General features: G+C 37.3%; 1 protein-coding gene across 9 annotated transcripts in view; it reads right to left on the reverse strand.

The window, feature by feature from the left end:
- mbnl2 (muscleblind-like splicing regulator 2) overlaps window positions 1-18,924 on the reverse strand; it is a 128,424-nt gene extending 109,500 nt beyond the window's left edge. For all 9 annotated transcript variants that reach the window (XM_060825871.1, XM_060825870.1, XM_060825865.1 and 6 more), the window contains exon 1: window positions 18,626-18,924. The gene's annotated coding sequence lies outside the window, so the exon portion shown is untranslated. The remainder of the gene's footprint in view (window positions 1-18,625) is intronic.
- Window positions 18,925-19,640: the final 716 nt, after the last annotated feature.

Below are 19,640 nucleotides of genomic sequence, written 5' to 3' on the forward strand. Positions count from 1 at the left end.
CTCACTTGCTCTCTGCCAAAGTAAAACTCATTTCAATAATGTAATCATGGTGTAGGTTGATTTTAAAAAAAACATTGCACAGATTACTCAGGTAATACACGCAAAGTGCAAATTAGATTTGCTTTCAAATGAATCAGCTTCCTTTTATTCTGCATTAGAACTGGTGTAACCACATGGTGCAACATCATTCTCACACAAGTAAAGAACTGTGAAGAATAAACCAACTAAATTTCTGCAGTGGCTTAATGGAAGAAACAGGCCTTGCAGCAGAATTGTGTGTATCCCTGAATTACAAGGCTTTCAGGCTTATAAATAGTGTAATATGATTTTACACATAGCTGTTTTTTTTCTGACTACTTAGAACTATAGCACTCAAGATTAGATCATAGCCTTGACATGTTCTCCATTACAAGGGAACATAAACTGGACAAGTTCAAAATAATTTCCAAGGATGAGCTCATTGTAAGATTAACAATTTCAGGAATCATATCTGAAAAGTAGAGAATGGCTCTTTTCTAACAATAATTGAAAACTTTAGCAAAAGGAGCACACAAAATTTCATTAATGCTTTCTTTGATGATACACAATGGTGTCTGTTCAAGTGGAGACAACTTCCAAACAGGATGGTTTTGCTAGAACAGATCCTGAAATGATTAAATCACTGCCAAGGGTGGGGCATCCTGTCTTTTTTTGTCTGCTCATGTCAATGTTATTGGGCAACAATCAGGCCCAAACACAGAAATTCAGAACTGGCACTGAACACTGAAGGCAAAGAGGTTAGTAAGCGCTAAAGATTTAAATTCCGATGGTTTATACACTCATTTGAAGGACATTATTAAATGGGAAAGAAAGGTTGGGGGGGAAGAGACATAATTGGCACCACCTAATTGCAAAGTAGGGTTGCTCCATAAACAATAAGTTAAGTTAAATTTAATGCTTCTTTAAATTGGTATGTGGCAAACACTTGAGAATGCCTAATCTTGAGGAAATAAATGCAGCTAGCCAGGTAAATCATGTTCATTCTTTTTGGATGATTTGCAGAATCAGCGTAACTCCAATTTTGAATCCTATTACATCAAATTAAATTCCATTTCAAACCTGTTTTCTCCTGCAGTAACATCACTGCAATGATCATTTAGAGAAAGAGATCCCAAGTAACAAGTATCATCACCGCAGGACATATAACATTCTTTTTTAAAAAAAAAGACAATAAAGACTTTTAACTTTTCCCATGCACTGGGGGTGGGGGACAATGGGTTTTCACTTAGAGAATATACACTCCCAAGATTTCATGTTTCTTTTATCTGCAAATTTATTCCACATTACTACATTAAATATTCTGCGCTAGTGGTACTGTTGATGAATATTCTTTTGCCATCTTGACTGAGTTAAACTCACCATTAAAACAAATGACATGCTTTTCATTATATGATAAGAAGCAGCAAGAATAAGCACACTAATTTAATCTGATATAGCAAGCAGCTTTGTGTTGAAAAGTCAGAAAATAACTTGCAATGATTAATATAACGTGAAATGTTGACTCAAATGAGAATTTATACTTTTCATCATATCTGACCAAATATGTTGCTGTTAGACTTTGTTAGAACTTAGGTTGCGCAGGAGTCACTTTATGATTTGATTTATGCAAAACCAATCAGTATTATGCTAAATAAAAGAAAACAAACAACTGAAAGAGTAAAGAAAAACTATTTTGTTCTGTTTATAGGTTAACATTACAAATTGCCTGCTTCGATCATTAATCTTGCGGGAGGAAGTATATTATACAAAACGGAAAAAGCACAACAAACCATACTACAAAATCATCTTTGCATTATCTGCATATCTTACCTAAAATTATAATTTTTTTGTAATAGTTGCTTTTAAAATGGGGCGGATGATAGGAAGGAAGCAAACTGTATCAACATGCAGTTCAGTGCTCAAAACATCTAATCAGCTCAGACGAAAAAGGTGCCTTTAGGTTACCCAATGCCATGTTAACATTGTTGGCTGCACACATACGGATCTCACATAGCCAGAAGCCCTAAAAGGTTTTGGAAAGCTAACAGCAATGAAGAACCATTTTTAGATTCTAGGTATCAAAAGCTGTCAACATTCTCACATAAAACCAAACAGCTATTATTATTCTGAAAGGCTGTCTTGTTCACCAGCAACATAACTTTGACAACTGGGGAAGGCACTACACAAAAGATGCATTCATACTGCAAGAAATTAGTGCTGCTGTTGAACTTCCAGTTGCATAGGTCAAGCACGAGCCAATGACAACCCTAAACTGAACTCTTGAGATCCATACAGACTACCCCTCCCAACCCAAAACAAACATTCAAGGCTAACGGCAAATTCAGTTTGACACTGCTTGGCCTACTGAGCATTAGAAACTGGGAAAATCAGACTGACACTGGTAGGCAGGATGAGGAGTTGACAGAATGCTTTTGAGATAGTTTCTTAAAGCAGCATACATTGGAACCAACAAAACAGATTAAACTAGACTTGGTATTGCGCAATGAGACTATATTCAGTGGCATTAAAATAGTACCTAATGAGATTGTTGGCATTATGTTTCCAAAATTTGATAGACTCCATAACAGTTCCATCAGATTGGAAAGGAGCATATAAAACTCCTCAGCACAAAGAGGGAAGGAGGAAACCTGAAGTTACAGGCTAGATGGTTTTATATCGGTCATGGAAAGGGTGCTAGATTCAACTATTGAGGAAGTTATGTCTGGACACAGAAAAGCCCAAAATTATTGGGAAGTGTCAGCATGATTTCGTGAAAGGGAAATTGTTTTAGCAAATTTGCTGGAGTTCTTTGAAGGAGTTACATGCACTGTGGATAAAGGGACACTCACTGTTCTTCGATTTTTCAGAAGGCATTTGACAAGGTACCGCATAAAAGGTTAATGTACAAATTAGAAGCACATGGAGTAAGGGTAATATACTAGCATAAGTAGAAGATTGAACCACCTGGAGTACGCATAAATTAGTCTTTTTATCAAGTCAAGGAGCCGTACAGCATAGAAACAGACCCTTCAACCCAAACTGTCCATGCCAAATAAATTAATTTAGTCCCATTTGCCAATATTTGGCCCATACCCCTCTAAACCATTCTTATTTACATACCCAGCCAGATGACTTGTAAATGTTGCGATTGTAACAGCATCCACCATTTCCTCTGGCAACTCATTCCACTACCCTCAGCGTGAAAAAAAGATGCTCTTTAAGTTCCTTAAAATCTTTCCCCTCTCACCTTAAACCCAAGCCATCTAGTTTTGGACTCCCTTACCCTGGGGAAAAGACTTTGGCTATTCATCCTATCCATGATTGGAGGGCTGAGAGAAGTGGAGTACTGCAGGGATCCGTGTGAGGCTTCATTGTCTTACAATTTATGTCAAATGACTTAGATGAGGGGAGTGAAGGCATTGTAGCTAAAAATGCAGATCACATCAAATTATGTGGGAAAATGGTGTAAAGAGGACACAGACTGACATAGAAAGGGTTAAGCAAGTTGGAAAAAATCTGGCAGATGGAATATAATGTGAGAAATGCAAAGTTGTTCTCTGTGGCAGCAAGAATAAATAAAGCAGTGTATTACTTAAATGAAGAATGACTGCATAACTGTGGTGCAGACGGATCTAGGTGTTCCACTGCACGAGTCACAAAAGACTAGTATGCAAACACAGCAAGTAATTAAGGCTAATGAAATGCTAACCTTTTATTATGAGAGGTTTTGAATATAAAAGGAAGAAAGTTATACTTTAGTTATACAATGCATTAGGAAGACCACATGTCGGAAGCATTTCAGAGGTGGCTTACTGGACTGACACCTGTAGCAAGTGGTTTGTCTTCTGATAAAAGGCTAGAAAGGCCTGGCTTGTTTACATTGGAGTTTTGGAGAGTGGCGGGTGGCTTGATGAAATGTACAAAACCTCGAATGGTCTTGACAAGGTTAACATGAAAAGGAGGCATCCTCTTGTGGGTCAGTCCATACCTAGGCAGAACTGTTTTTAAAAATTACATCCCTCATGCAAAGGAGGAAGGTCTTTTTTTCCTCTCTCAGCTCGTTGTGTTACTTCAGAAGGCAATGGGGGTGGTGTCATTAAATACTGTAAAGTGGATGTTCGATAGGAATGTGGAACTCAAAGCACAAAGAGATCGACCATGATCTTATTGATGTGGAGGTGCCACTGTTGGACTGAGGTAGACAAAGTTAAAAATCACATCACCAGGTTATAGTCAAACAGGTTTATTGGAAGTACAAGCTTTCGGAGTACTGCTCCTTCGTCAGGTAGCTCTTGGGCAGGTCATAGGGCACAATTTATTGTGGATCAAAGTATCATACAATTGATGCAATGCATTAAAAACACTGGTAGATTGCTTTTAAGTCTTTAATCACTTAGAATGGGGATGTAAGTTTTGAATGATTAATATCTAAATTCCAGAACTTCTTTCAAATCACAGTTCCAGGATAACTTCAGGTTTTATCAGTATTAAAAAAAGGCAACATCTCAACTCAGCCAATACACTAAAGGTGCGAGGCTGTCAGTATCCCAACTTTGAGTCAGACTGGTTCGATTTCCAAAGTAGGAATTTATAAAATGTCACAGACTGACTGCCTACAGATAATGTGCTTTTTGAACAAAAATGTAAATACATAGCATCAGTTGTATAACACTTTGATCTTTTACTATAAATTGTATGTCCAATGATCCTGCCCACGAGGTACATGACAAAGGAGCAGTGCTCCAAAAGCTTGGACTTACAAATAAACCCATTGGATTATAACAAGATTTCACTGAATGGAGGAGCAGGTTCAAGGGACTAAATGATCTGCTTCTGAGCCTTCTCCTAATTTATATGCTCACTTGTATGTTTGTATTTTCAGCATTTCCTCTTTATACTTCAGGTTTCTAGCATCAAAAGTATATTACCTCTTGTCTAAGTTTACTTCAGGGATGCTATTAGCTGGCCCGTGAATTCAACAGCATTAATATAGGTATTACTCAATAGAAGAACAGCTAAGTATACCTCCTCCTGTCTTCTCAGAATGATTTTAACCTGTTCACTTGAACTTTTTACATCAAAAGATAAAACAGAACAATGAGTTATCAAGAAAAAAGAGAAATTTACTAAACTGACCAACAAACAAACCTCCAAGTTTACTACGTAAAGTCTGATCTCATTAGATTATTGCTGTTATTATGCTACTGAGATTTCCTGTGCAACCAATCCCATCAGAATCAAAACACAGCAGTTATCAATGTTAGTACCTCTGATAGTTGAAAAGAGTACATTTCTAAAATTTTCCAACATGTTTCTGTATTGTTTTACCTAACTTTAATAAAGAGTTGCTCAGTACCAAAACTTTCAACAAGATACTAATTGTTTTTTGATGTTTCTTCAAATTAATTTTCTACAAATTTTACTCAAAGTCTTGTATATAGCAAATCTTCCTAAAGACTAACTGAATGATACAGTTCCTTCTAATAGCCATTTTGAAAATCCTTCTGTAAGCAAGCTGGGATGCAGACCTCTAAACATCGGAGGGCATACAAGCTTACTCAAAGTAAAAATGCTATATAGTTTACCAACTTCATCACAACTTGTAATGTAGTACTTCTATTGGAAATGCTTATGTTAAAATTTCAACACTTCCAAATGCATCATTCGGGGTGGTCTCATGGAAACTTTAAACATTAGAATTCCTACCAGTTTGTAAGAGCTCTGAGTTACATCACCAGATGGTGCTGTATAACTTGATCAGTCTCTGAAGCCATTCATTTGACAACACTATTTTGTAGAATTGATAAATAATAAATCTCATTCTAGAGTGTAGAGAAACCTCCTCAGAGAAAGCAAGTTTAAGAGAAGATCCAATAAAACTTCAATTATGAAGTAACAAATTAGGAAAAAGCTATTTGTACAGGTAAATAAAATTACAGTATAATTAAGATCATTAAAGTTGAATAGAATAAGATTAGAAGATTTTGTTCACAGAGAGGTTTATAGTACATATGGCTTTCAGAAAGAGCAATGAAAACATAATTCATAACTGCTTTTAAAGAAATGTCACCATCTCCGAAAGGAAAAAGTTTAGAAGAAATTGAGGAAAAACAAACAAAATTTTCTATAGACTCTCCAGCATATGCAAAATGCCCCACTGTCATTGGGGGTGGTGTGTCTGTGTGTGTGTGTGTTGTGCTGGTGCCCAGGCCATATTTATTTCTTAATCAACAATTCATAAGCAGATCTGTTCATTATCATATTCCTGTTCATTGGAACTTCCTGCCTTTTTTTTGTGCGCGTCCACATGCGTCTGTTTGTGGAAAGCAAGTGAGTGAGAAGAAGGAGAGAGAATTTCATTCCATCTCCATTCTTTATGATTTACATCTTATACCTTGTCAACTTGGGCTCGAGGGTTGAAAACACTTCCACAACCCGTTGGTCTGGAACCCAGGTGAGTGCCTTCTTTTCAATCAGCACCACCATAAAATGCAATGAGTCCTCAACAAAACATTTATCAATATTCTTCAATATCCCTTGCTCTCCCTCAAAGCTGGACAGAAAGCATAAGAGAAGAAAAGGAAGGAATGGTTGCAGATAAAAACCAAGTTATAAACCAGAATCAAAAAAAGAGGAAAGTAAAGAGAGAGAAAAGGAATGGACCAAAGCAAAAAAGACTAGAGAGTGAGAAAAGAAGTGCAAGTACAGTGACAAAACAATACATGTAGTAAACATTCTAGGAATCAATTCTGATTTATCTGGAGCAATGTCAAAGATGTCAAAAATCACAACACCAGCTTATAGTCCAAAAGGTTTATTTGGAGTCACTAACTTTCGGAACGTTGTTCCTTCATCAAGTGGTTGTGGAGTACAAGATTCTAAGACACAGAATTTATAGCAAAAGTTTACAGTGTGATGTAACTGAACTTGTACATTGAAAAATACCTTGATTTTTGTTCAGTCTCTCATCCTTTAGAACAACCATGTTAGTTTCACTTCTTTCATATGTCATAGGGTTGTAGAGATGTACAGCATGGAGACAGACCCTTCAGTCCAACGTGCCCATGCCGACCAGATATCCCAATCCAATCTAGTCCCATCTGCCAGCACCTGGCTCAAATCGTAAAACATTTTTTAAAAGTTACATTCTCAGGTAAACTACAACCGTGTAGTCCACAACCACCTGATGAAGGAGCAGCGCTCCAAAAGCTAATGCTTCCTATTAAACCTGTTGGACTACAACCTGGTGTTATGTGATTTTTAACTTTGTACACCCCAGTCCAACACCAGCATCAATCAAATAACGCCAAAGAAGGTCTATTATCAACTGAACACTTTCATGTATCTCCAGTTCTCTGGTTGCATTTTAAATGCAGCATGGCAGCGAATACAAGGAGTACCATTTTACTCACCAATGTCTTTGCTGTTTCAGTTTAGATTTTCCATTGATAACTTGTGTTCATATAGTGCCTTTGGCATAATGAATATAACAGTTATATTGTGAAAAAAAAGTGATAGCAAATTACACAAGGAGATATTTGAGCAGATGACAAAAATCTCGTTTTAAAGAGGTATGTTTAATAAGTAACTTAAAGAGGAGAGAAATGGAGACATTTAAGGGGGAATTCCAGAGCTCAGGCAGCTGGAATTGTAACCACCTATAAAGAAATTCAGGATGCCAAGAGGTCAGAATTAGATGAACATAGATACTCAAGTTCTTTCTTATATAAGCACTAAGGGCAATAAAGTAGAGCTTAAAGAACAAGAATGTATGTCCAAGTTCACAACCTTGTTTGTTAGCACTTTAAAGTCATTAAATGTAGGGGCATCTGAAACTGACCTTCCCGTCCCAGCATTATTGTCAGTTAGCAACAAGTCTGTCATTTTCTAACTTGCTGAAGTTCTCTACTTATCAAGAGATTTTTAAAATTGAAACAAAAAGTCTTTCACTAAAATATCCATGCCTGGTGAGGAAGTCATCAAATCTTTCAAACCACTCAGCTGGTGAATATCAAAAACCCAGCCTCATGCTACCACCAGCTATATACATTTAGGTAGAACTCTCATGCAAAAGGGCTGGCTACACACGGTAAGACTAGATAAGAGAACCATTTGCCAAGGGGTTGAGTTTTTACAAGCATCTTAAAGAAGGAAAGAGATTTAGAGGGGTACAGGGCTCTAAACAAGGAATTCTAGAACTGAGGTCACAGCAGCTAAAAGCATACCATGAATGGTAGCACAATTACAATCAAGGTTGTGTAAAAGGCTGAATTGGATGAGTGCTGTTATCCTGCAAGGTTGTGGGGTTGGAGATGTTACTGAGATGGAAGGGACAAGGCCAAAGGTGGATGTGAAAACAAGGAATAGAACTTTAAAATCAAGATGGGGAGTCAATCTAGGTCAGTGAGCATAGGGACGATGATTAAACAGGACATGGTGCATCGAAGGGCTTAAGCAGAGTTTTGGATGACCTCAGATTTACAAAAGCAGGAAGCAAGTGAATAGGAAAGTGCTGGAATAGTTAAGTCAGTACTTAATAAAACATCAACAGAAAAAGCTAAAATTCAAACTCAAGATCAAAGAGCTGTTGGGCAATTTGATGCCATGACAAGTTATCAGACCAGAACTTCATTCCAGTGTCTGATCCCACATACTAACTCAATGAACAATAATGGTACACTGCAAGTACATCAAAACTTTGATATTTTTAGTTAGAGAGAAAAGTACAATTGCATTAGCCGCAGTACAAGTATCTGCAAATTCCTGGTAAATTGTAGGTACTTCAATCCTTAGCAAAGTTTTGAAAAATAATTTTAAAGCGTTAATAGAATTTTTGATTTTATCTCAAGCGAGTTGGAAGACACATGGGATAGATGTTCTGCTAGTTAAGTAAAGCTCAGATTAGGGACCATGTCGCAGAAAGTTTACACGTGTCACATGTTGCTGGGAAAGTACCAGTTTTAAAATAGAACATTGCACTTAAGTTCAGAATGGTGAAACATGAAAACATCCAGGTAAATCCATAAAAAAAACCACTGGAAATAGGAAATGAGAGAGGATGAAAAATCTACTTCCCCTTCCACCACCCTGGTAGCTGCACCATACAATGAATTTGGAGTTATTGACTGATCATGCAATCAATCATTACCATTAGTCTGCAACAGACCACAGATAACAGACAAAGAAATGTCCCAGCAGTGACATGCTTTAGCAGTCACTGCGTCGCAAGTCATTTGCTCTTTCCATGCATATTAAACTTGTTATCATTACTCATAAAATAATATTTTGGATATAGTGTATGAAATAAACTTAACATCCAACTAAATGAATCAAGCATCTATCCCTTTGGAGTAAATTCCACAGATTTATCATTTGCTCACAACCAGTTTTCCAAAGATTTGTTTTGAATTTACTGTCACAGTTCCTCCAACTTCAAACACAGGTCGAGCTTTTAAAAAAGTTTTAACTGACAGTATGCAATGTAAAAAGAAATAAAGAGTTAAGTAAAACTAGATATTACTGTGAATATAAACTTCAGTAAGTAAATCTATTGAGCTATTCTGGTAAAATATTAAGTAGAATTCAGGGAATAGAGAAAAGATGAATTCAGCTAAAGGACAAGGTTATGAATGCTATCTTCAATTCTATGGTTTAGCAGAACCATGGCTCAATACAGCTATTCTTCTGACAGTTGGGTGTGCAGTTACACCACACAGACTACAGCGGTTCAAAGTGGAATATGAACATCTTCTCTTGTGCAATCAGGACAGGCGCCAAAATTCTGGCCGAGCCAGCACCTACATCTGATGAAATAATCAGTAAAAATGACAGCTCTGATAACGTACAGGGACAACATCTCGTTTTCAGTGCTGGTTTGTTTTGCTACTGCTTTCATGAATCACTACCCAAACTCAACTAGCGGCATATACGTTTCATATAGCAACATAGAGATAGAAGAGACTGAAGAAGAATCCTAACAGATTTGAAGTGATGACTCTTGTTCTCCCTCCACAGATGCTTCCAGATCTGCTGAGTACCTCTAGCATTGTTTGCACTTCAGATTTCCAGCATCTGCAGTATTTTGGTTTAATCAATAATGACATACTTACTAGGTTATTAACCAAGTTGGCTCTGTTGCTAATCAAAATATAAACAAACAGTCTGTTGATTAGGATATATATTCTCAAAAAAAATCTGACTGAAACAGAGTCATAGAAATTTATCTCACAATTATTACTCAAAAGTTAAGGTATATTTATTCAGCATTAAGGAAGGATATTCTGCTGGTCAATGTTTAATGGGAGGGTAGCTTTCAGAGTTTGTGTAAATATTCACCATGACTGCATACCATTGTATTTACACAATGTGATTCATTGCAAACTGGTCAGTGATTAACAAAAGCTACATCAGTTGAATCTAAAAACCAATTGTGAGGTACTTTCAGTGAATCATCTCTCCAAATTGTTATTCCACTTGGTACAACGACAAACTCTGAAGAATGTGACTTAACTGTTATGATTCCCATGAGACCAATAAGATGAAAGAACCAAACATCCCAAACAATCCCATTGGAAGAAAATAATTAAGATGTAAATTTTCAAAACTTTTAGTTGTAAAATCAAACCAAAAATGAGCAAATGATACAGAAATTAACAGGCAAATTGTATTCAGTAGAAGTTACAAACTCACATTTTAAGAAGCTGATACATTGATTAACATCTCAGAATTCCTGGATAGTCCTGCAGTTATGGCATCTATGTTCGTCCCAAAGTCTTTCAAAATGTTCTTCCTCACAAAACATTTTAGCTCCTTTTCCACTATTTAGCTTGCTTGCTTGCTGGTTAGGGGCAGCACACAACTATAGTTCCTGGGTAACAATCTCACCAAAAAGGCACATGTCTGCAGAATCTCCTCATATTGGTTCCTGATGATCATGATGCCTTGGTTCCAATGTTAGCTAAGAAACAGAAACAGCTGCAGTAACCGTACATTTGTCTCTTCCACCTCCTGGATCCAGCTTCCAGCTGCTCTCGCTTGCCTGTTCTGCAACAGTGGGTCAACAAAGACCCAGTGCTCCATGTCTTTTATATTGTATCCAACAAGATGCAGTTTACGCAGAAAACAAAGTTTATGTTTTGGTTTTCTGAGGGTTGAAGATTCAGTTTTACTTCAAGGTTAGGCTGACCCAAAAACATTTAGAAATAATGGTTTACATCACATAATCCATTATTCAAATAAATGGCAAATGTTGATTTCAGAGTCAGTACACCAAAATAGCTACACATCACAGTTTTAGCCTTCCAAAGGAAATTTTGAGCTGATCTGGGACTGGGTAGAAATAAATCTGGTTGTATGGCTGTGCTGCTTAGTTGCATACGTGGCTGATTTTATTCAATTGCTGTTTAATACTAAAGTGGCAGGTTTATTAAGTTTTAAGCATCGCTACATAACACTGGGAGGACATGTTCCCATGGAATAAGTCACTTCCCAATGTTAGAGTCAGCAAAGCAATAAACTTTAATGAGATTTGTTAAATCAGCTTACTTATGTCCCACCTTCCTTCATTGTAAACCATTCTTTCTACTAAGGAAGCAGATAAAAGACTTGGCTCTAATCTGTCGCAAAACTTTTTTCAGACCATGTTTCTGGATAAATGGTGTAATTTTAATTTACTCTCTGCATTTCTCAAATTTCAAGAAAAGGAGTATATCATCTTAAACCAGCAAAATATCTGAGATAATTAAAAGCTGCACTTTAACCATACTGCACATCCTATAAATATCACATACAAATTTAAAAACCTGTTTTTAAAAGGACGATTATGTGGAAACCAAGCAACACTCGACATTTCCGTAATAAGCAAGATCTTCAAAAGGGATCATTAAGCACACCCTGTATACCCCATTTAGGCAACTAATACAACTTCCAAAACAGGTTAAGAACTCCATCAGCTTTTTGAAGACGCCAACAGGAAAGTGGACAATGATAGCCTTGCAGCCATTTCTAACCTGACATTTCAAAAAAGCTTTTGTTCAAGTATTTTGCAAGAGGCGTCTTGACAAGATAGAATCCTATGGAATCAGAGATAATCTGCTGCAATATTTTGAGAATTTGCTGCTGTCTAGACAAAGTTGTACTCACTGGATTGGATCTGTTTGGAGACAGATTACTAATAGTGCTCTGCAAGGACAGGTGCATGGATCTTTGTTATTAACAAATCTCTATTGATTTAGGATAATGATCTACAAATTTAATTAATCCAAGATTTGACAAAGGGTATTAAAACAGCATAGTGTGCTGAGCTTCTGCAAGATGTATTGGAAGAATGGGCAGATGTTTAACGTAGAAACACATTGTTCACAAGAAGTTCAATTGAGGACTATAAACATCTACATAGAACATAAAATCAGCAGTGATAAAGAGATCTGGGTATTAGCGATTTTTGAGAAGATTTGTAGTGCAGATTGACTTCAAGTATATAATATCCCAGCACATCACTGTTGAAAGGTCATGGCCAACATCATAAAGATATGGTTTAAAAACAAATGGAATTTTAAGTTGTATGATGATTCACTATAAAACAAAGCCTCAGTTTGAATACAATGTAAAGTATTTGTCTCCTTGCATGGTGGGGTTATTGAGGCACTGCTAAGGATGCAGAGGAGGGCCACATTTTAAAGTCCTATTATAAAGCACTATTGTTGCTCAAACAGCCTGACAGCTGGGTTTGTACTGCTTTACAAAGGCACAAGTTCAGCAGGGTAATTTGAGTGGTGCTTATAAAATAATTAATAAACTAGACTGTTTTTGTGGTCCAATTATTTTAACTCAATAGATTGGAGGGGGAAAACCAGCAGTTAAATATATGATTTATGTAACAACAGAGATACGTTGGTATAGATGCTTCACCTTTGCCCACAGACTATTGTACTTGTGGAGCAGGTTGCCAGCTTATGCAGTCAGTGCTGATTCAGTTACTTTAAGAATGCTGGACTTGCTTTTGACTGGTATAGAGATCACCATGTTCAGAAAATAGATAACCTGCAACATCTCCTATGCTTTCTCTTGGACTAGTTTCTAACGTCTACAGAGATCTGAGGAAGTTTTTCCACATTGCCTTTCTCTAGTTGGTTTGGGTATTTTTAAAAACTGGCCTTTTTCTCACATTTCCAGGAGATTACATAGTTCCAGGCAGGTATGGAGAATTTATCATAATACACTAGGTATTGAGGCACTTATCATACAAATTCTGCTCCAATGGGCTAGACATGTCATTCATACACCTGAAATCTGAAGCCATTGTTCTACTCAGAATTTAGGTGCAGCATGAGGCTCCCAACAGGAGGGCAGAAAAGCTTCAGGGATGTCTTTAAAGCATCCCTGTAGGGATCAAACATCTCCACCAACTCATGGGAATCCCTGGCACACGATCAAACATAAAGGAGAAAGATAATTTGAGAAGTCACTAAACACATCAAGAAACTTTGCCAGGTGCAACCAGAGGCAAAGTACAGATGTTGAAGAATGCAGACTAACCTCCATCTACACATGTAAAAGAGATTGCGGATTGCGCACTGGGCTCAGTCATCTTAGAACCCATAAAACCAGAATGAAAGCAAGTTATCCTTAATTCTCAGAGGCTGGAGGCGAAAAGAAAAAGGCATAACTTTGTGCAACAAATTCAGTAGGCCATTGGCAGGTTTTCATGTCTGCCATTTACATGAAGCATCATCAAAACAAAAATTGAGAAACTGTACTAAGGATTACAGCATATTAAAAGATATGGCTAGTTCATGTTAGTATGCACACAATTCTTGTGAAACAAACAAATCCAGGACAGCTGCGGCTTAGCTCCATTGATAATTAACTGCAGAAATAGCTCATCTTAAAATAAAAACACAGGATCTCTTTTGAGACAGTGATAGGGTCCCTACCTTTGGGCCAAGGGGCTTGGTTTCAAGTTGCACCTGCTCCAGAGGTATGTAATAACAAGTCTGAACAGGTTGATTGGAAAATATTTAAAATGAAAATACAGGGGCTCGTGTAGTGCAGTGATAGTGTCCCTACTTTTGGGCTAGGAGGCCTAGGTTTAAGTCCCACCTGCTCCAGAGATGTAATATCTCTCAACAGGTCGATTAGAAATTACGAAAATAAAAGCACAAGGGATTCTGTAGTACAGTTTCCCTAGTTCTGGTTCAATTCATAGGAACGAGTTATGGCCTTACAGGTTGATTAGAAATAAGTTAAAATGAAAACACAGACAATTAATTTTTTAAATATTTAAAGCATCCCACATTTTTTGAAAATGTGGTTATGTGAGTTGTAATTTTAGTAGTTTCATCTTCTGCAATGATCTGTAATAACTATGACAAAGGAATGAACATAAACTGTATCACTAAGTAATTCACGTTTGATGAAATGTTTTGGCAGCAGAGAGAAAGTTACGGGCTAGGACAAAACAGTATAATCATTTATCTACTCACTTTACATTCCATTCAGAAAATTATTCATCTGGAGGGTCTTGGAGTAGTATTCTGACTGATATGTTTATGGGGCAAGCAATTGAACCTATATTTTACTTACCAGTACCTTATAACTTGGGAGTAAATAGATGAGATGAGAGCTGTACTGCACTTTAAGACATACCCACGTTTTGTACTGAATACCAATGACATTTCAAAACGGTGATCACAACGCTAATGCCTGGAGCAAGATGAAGAATAACCAGTTTACTTGCTTTGACAGCACGGCTAAGGGACAAACATTAGCCATGTCACACGAAGGATGCTCTATTCTTTAATTTTCAAAAAAAAAATGTGATGGGATCTTTTGCATCCCACTGAAGGCAAGCTTTGGATTATTGACTATGAAGTATTCCTTGGATCATGATATCTATACACAGTCCATAGTAATAAAAGTTTTCTTATCAAGTATTTTAAAAACATTTGTCCCTCAAGGTCTTTACAAAGAATTAGAGAAGTATGCTGCAATATCTTACTCTGCATGTCTAAAGTCTCAGTAAATTCATTGTTAAGATTACTACAAACTGGTGAATTTTTAAAAAACTTTGTAAAACAGCATTAATAATGGGCCATGTATTATCATGACATTGCTCTATCAATTTAGATTAGTCAATGATGTAAATCCTCATTTTAAACAGACCAGATACTCAAATTTCAACTAACCTCCAAGATGCCACCTCAATACATGCACAGCAGAATTAAATTTACTGAGTGGATTTTAAAACCTCACAAGTGACTGGTCCATATGACTATGTATTTTCCTTCAATATTGTGAACTGAATTAAAACTAATTTTTCTTTATTATTTCAACATTCCAAATAGTACAATATCTAAAAGAAAAATCAGATTTTAATATTCCAAGATTGGATAACAAAAAAATTTTAAGATTAATTCCAAGCAGCATTTTAAAAATAAATCATAGTTTTATCTTAGTTACTGCATTATGGATTGAAGATTAAAGTGCCCCTGAACAAAGATAAGCTTAAAAAGTTTGCTGCGAGCCTTGAAACTAAAATTTGATCACTATCATGCCTCCAAGATTTATAGTAATGCTATTTCACAATTTCAGATAAAAAGTGACCTCTGCTAGAAAATCAAAATAAGTCAATTTGCTCCACACAAAAATAATAAAAGAATAGCCTATAAAGATCCTTATAGCAACTAAGACGACATTATTTAAATTAGAAATTGGTAAAACATCTACATATGTTTTCCTGCTCTTCCAACCCCAAGAGGACACGTCAACATCTTAAGCTTGTCATCTGCTGTCCCCCCATTACAGGATTACATCACGTATGCATCGCTCTGCCTAAGCACTCGATGATCTCTATGTCCTTATTTGCTAATGATCTGCCTGTAATGCTTGCAAAACAAAGCTTTTAGCGTCATAGAGATGTACAGCACGGAAACAGACCCTTTGGTCCAACTCATCTATGTCGACCAGATATCCCAACCTAATACCACCTGCCAGCACCCATCCCATATCCCTCCAAACCTTCCTATTTATGTACCCATCCAGATGTGTTTTAAATGTTCCAATTGTACAAGCCTCCACCACATCCTCTGGCAGCTAATTCCATAAACGTACCACCCTCTGTGTGAAAAAGTTGCTCCTTAGGTCTCTTTGAAATCTTTCCCCTCTTACCTGAAACCTATGCCCTCTAGTTCTGGACTCCCCCACTCCAGGGAAAAGACTTTGTTTATATATCCTATCCATGCCCCTCATGATTTTATAAACATCTATGAGGTCACCCCTCAGCCTTCAACGCTCCAGGGAAAACAGCCCCAGTCTATTCAACCTCTCCCTATAGCTCAAATCCTCCAACCCTGGCAAAATCCTTGTAAATCTTTTCTGAACTCTTTCAAGTTTCACAACATCCTTTCGATAGAAAGGAGACCAGAATTGCACGCAATATTCCAAAAGTGCCCTAACCAATGTTCTGAACAGCTGCAACATGACCTCAACTCCTATCCTCAATACTCTGACCCAAACGTCTTCTTCACTATCCTATCTACCTGCGACTCCACTTTCAAGGAGCTATGAACCTGCACTCCAAGGTCTCTTTGCTCAGCAACACTCTCTCTGACCTTACCATTCAGTGTATAAGTCCTGCTAAGATATGCTTTCCCAAAATGCAGCACCTCACATTTATCTAAATTAAACTCGATCTGCTGCTCCTCAGACCACTGGCCCATCTGATCAAGATCCTGTTGTTATCCAAGGTAACCTTCTTCACTGTCCATGACACCTCCAAATTTGGTATCATCTGCAAACATACTAACTATACCTCTTATGCTCAGATCCAAATCATTTATATAAATGACGATTTTTCACTGTACTGAAGTACATATGACTACAATAAATCAAACTCAACTCAGAGTCAGGCTTGCAAATGACTGGCACACATTCCTATGTCTGAAAAGTCTAATTCTCAACCCACAGATCTGAGGACATGTATCTCATGGGGCAGTGGGAGTCTAAATATAGGATTTAACTTCTTTTCTTATCTATCCCAACATTCTGATATGAGCACTAAAATGCATGATGCAGCTTGATGGAGTAGTTGCCACCATTTTGAACAATGCCAGTCACTAACATCAAAGCTGCTATACTTCTAGGAGAAAGTCAGACTCTTTCAAACTTTTTCCTTACTACCCCTTCAACATTGCGGTTTGAAAATTGCTAAAACAAGACCTGGCAAGGGAAACTACTTTCTTGCCCTCCTGACACAGAATCTGTCTACAGAACTTAGTGTTATAGGATTTTTGCTGAATACTTGTGGACCTCACTTTCTGACATAGACATACATGATCTACAGTTTGCAGATGACCACAGAGTTGTTGCACACACTGCACCAGATCTGAAGCCAATAAACTACCTTCAATAAACTCAGTCTGTCCTTGAATGTTCACAAAACAACATTAATATTAACCTACATCAGCCAAATGCCCCCTTACCCATAAATAGTGGGAATATGTCAAACACTTCCTGTATCTTGGCAGCCACTTCTCTCAAAAGGACACATTGATAAGATGATCCAATATCAGATCGGCTGCACCACTTCAATCTTTTTAGCTGCAGCATCAAGTGTTGGACAAAAAAAAATCACAAATTTTTAAAAAAGTTCTAGCTGTTATGGCAACACCCCTGTGAGACTAGACTTTCAGCGACACAAAAGACCACCGTGAAATTCCATCACCATGCCTCTACTGCACCCTCTGGATTCTATGGGAGAACTGAATGACTTTAAACTACAGGTAAATTAACTATACCATCCTCTTTATCGAAAAGTGAAGCATTTTCCAAAAGGAGCTTAAAACATTCTGCCTTTCATTATCTGTAAGAGGAGCATTTGAATCATGATCAATTTCATGCAAGATTAAGCACTGGTCATTTAAAAACAGAACAAAACAACTTTCTAACTTCATCCTGTTCTGATCAATCTCCTCTTCTGGCCTTGGTAATTTTGCATGTTGGATCTTGCAAAATACTTTTTAACTTCATGCTCCAAATACACTGAAGTTTTCTGACCCTAATTTGCAAAGCTTCCCTTTATATTTAAATTTCATTTCAGGGTTGGATAATCCAGTTGGGTTAGTAGTCTGATGATAGAAATAGGTCATCAATTTAAAACTCTCTACAGTTCGATCTGCAAAGTGACCATCAGTTTTCCCTAGTTTGTATGGAGAGTAATAAGTTACTTGACAACCACACTGCAACAAACTGGTGAGGAGACTATGAACAGTTGGCAAACTTGCTTAAGTTACCATTACTGATTCATTAATGAAGAAACTTCAAAATAAAACAGTTTATGAACTTCACCACAGGTTTGGAAAATGGAACTTCTCCTATCTTTTTAACTGTTTAATCTATGGAAATCTAAATTAGTTTTCTCTCTGAAGTGGAATTGCCCTGGAGGAGATTAAGGCCTAGTTATTAGACTTCATAACAGTACTGGAAAACGCAAAACGAGACCTTATATATTTACTTATAAAACGTGAACCATAAATTAGAAAGACACGAAGTAAAACTAAATTACAGTCAATGTCAAGGTGGAGGCGGGGACATCAAGAGCTCAACTTACCGCAACATCGCTCCCACAGATAAATTCTCCAGTGGATAAATGGATATTTAGTACTTTTTAAAGAAAAAGAAAAAACGTCTTCCCAATCCTAGAAACTCAAAGAAAAAAACTATAACCTATGCTCTAAACTGAGACAAATTCACTGACATTTTTAAATATATGTATCTGAGTTAAAGTAGCATCGGGAAAGGTTTTTTTAAAGAAAAACACTGTTTTAGACGGTAAACATTAAAGCAACAACATTAACTCATAAACTAAATGCGAAGGCGCCGCCGTCAGACGCCCAATTGCAGCTGAACGGCTCCCGCCGGGAGTGATTGACAGCTCTGCGGATCAGACCAACTCTCCGCTTTGCGGGAAGGGGTATCCCAACACTTTGTGAGAGGGAGAGAACGGGCTGTAACACAAATCCACTCCAATGTTCCCACATTTTTACTTATAGTAACATTATTTTCGACACTTGATGCTGACTGCCTGCTTCGGTTTGGCGTTAGTCCCTTTATTTTGAAGGCTGATGTATTTTGTTCCTCCTCTTTCTGCGCCGGGGAGGGGTTGATCTGCCCCGGAGGTCGGTGGGGAAGAGGGCGGGGCTTCTGTCGGAGCCGTCACTATGGTAACGAGGCCTAGGCTATGGTGCAATCTTAACCAAAGCCTGTAAGTTACCATTTCTAATAAAAGTTTGAATTTTGTTTCTTTACCAGTAGATGAAATTGTTGATTTTGTACGTGCACACTCTAAATCTGCAATTTCTCGTAGAAAATTGCTCTTTTTCGCTGTCCCGCCCTATAAATGTTTCTTCCTTTGTGAGTTTTACTATTTTTTTCCGGATTGCTGGAAGAGTTGTGTACTGTAAATAAGCAAAGTAGATGTTCATCCATTCTGATTTTTAAAAATACAATCTGTTAATCGTATGTCGATTCACGGATGTTGTGTGGCTTGCTTAGTATCTCCAGTCGCATCTTTTTTTGTATTTTAGAGTTCCAGCATTTGGAGTATTTTTGCATTTTCAGTGGTC

This window comes from Hemiscyllium ocellatum, chromosome 6 (genome assembly GCF_020745735.1).
Source record: "Hemiscyllium ocellatum isolate sHemOce1 chromosome 6, sHemOce1.pat.X.cur, whole genome shotgun sequence".
NCBI classification, from domain to species: Eukaryota; Metazoa; Chordata; class Chondrichthyes; order Orectolobiformes; family Hemiscylliidae; genus Hemiscyllium; species Hemiscyllium ocellatum.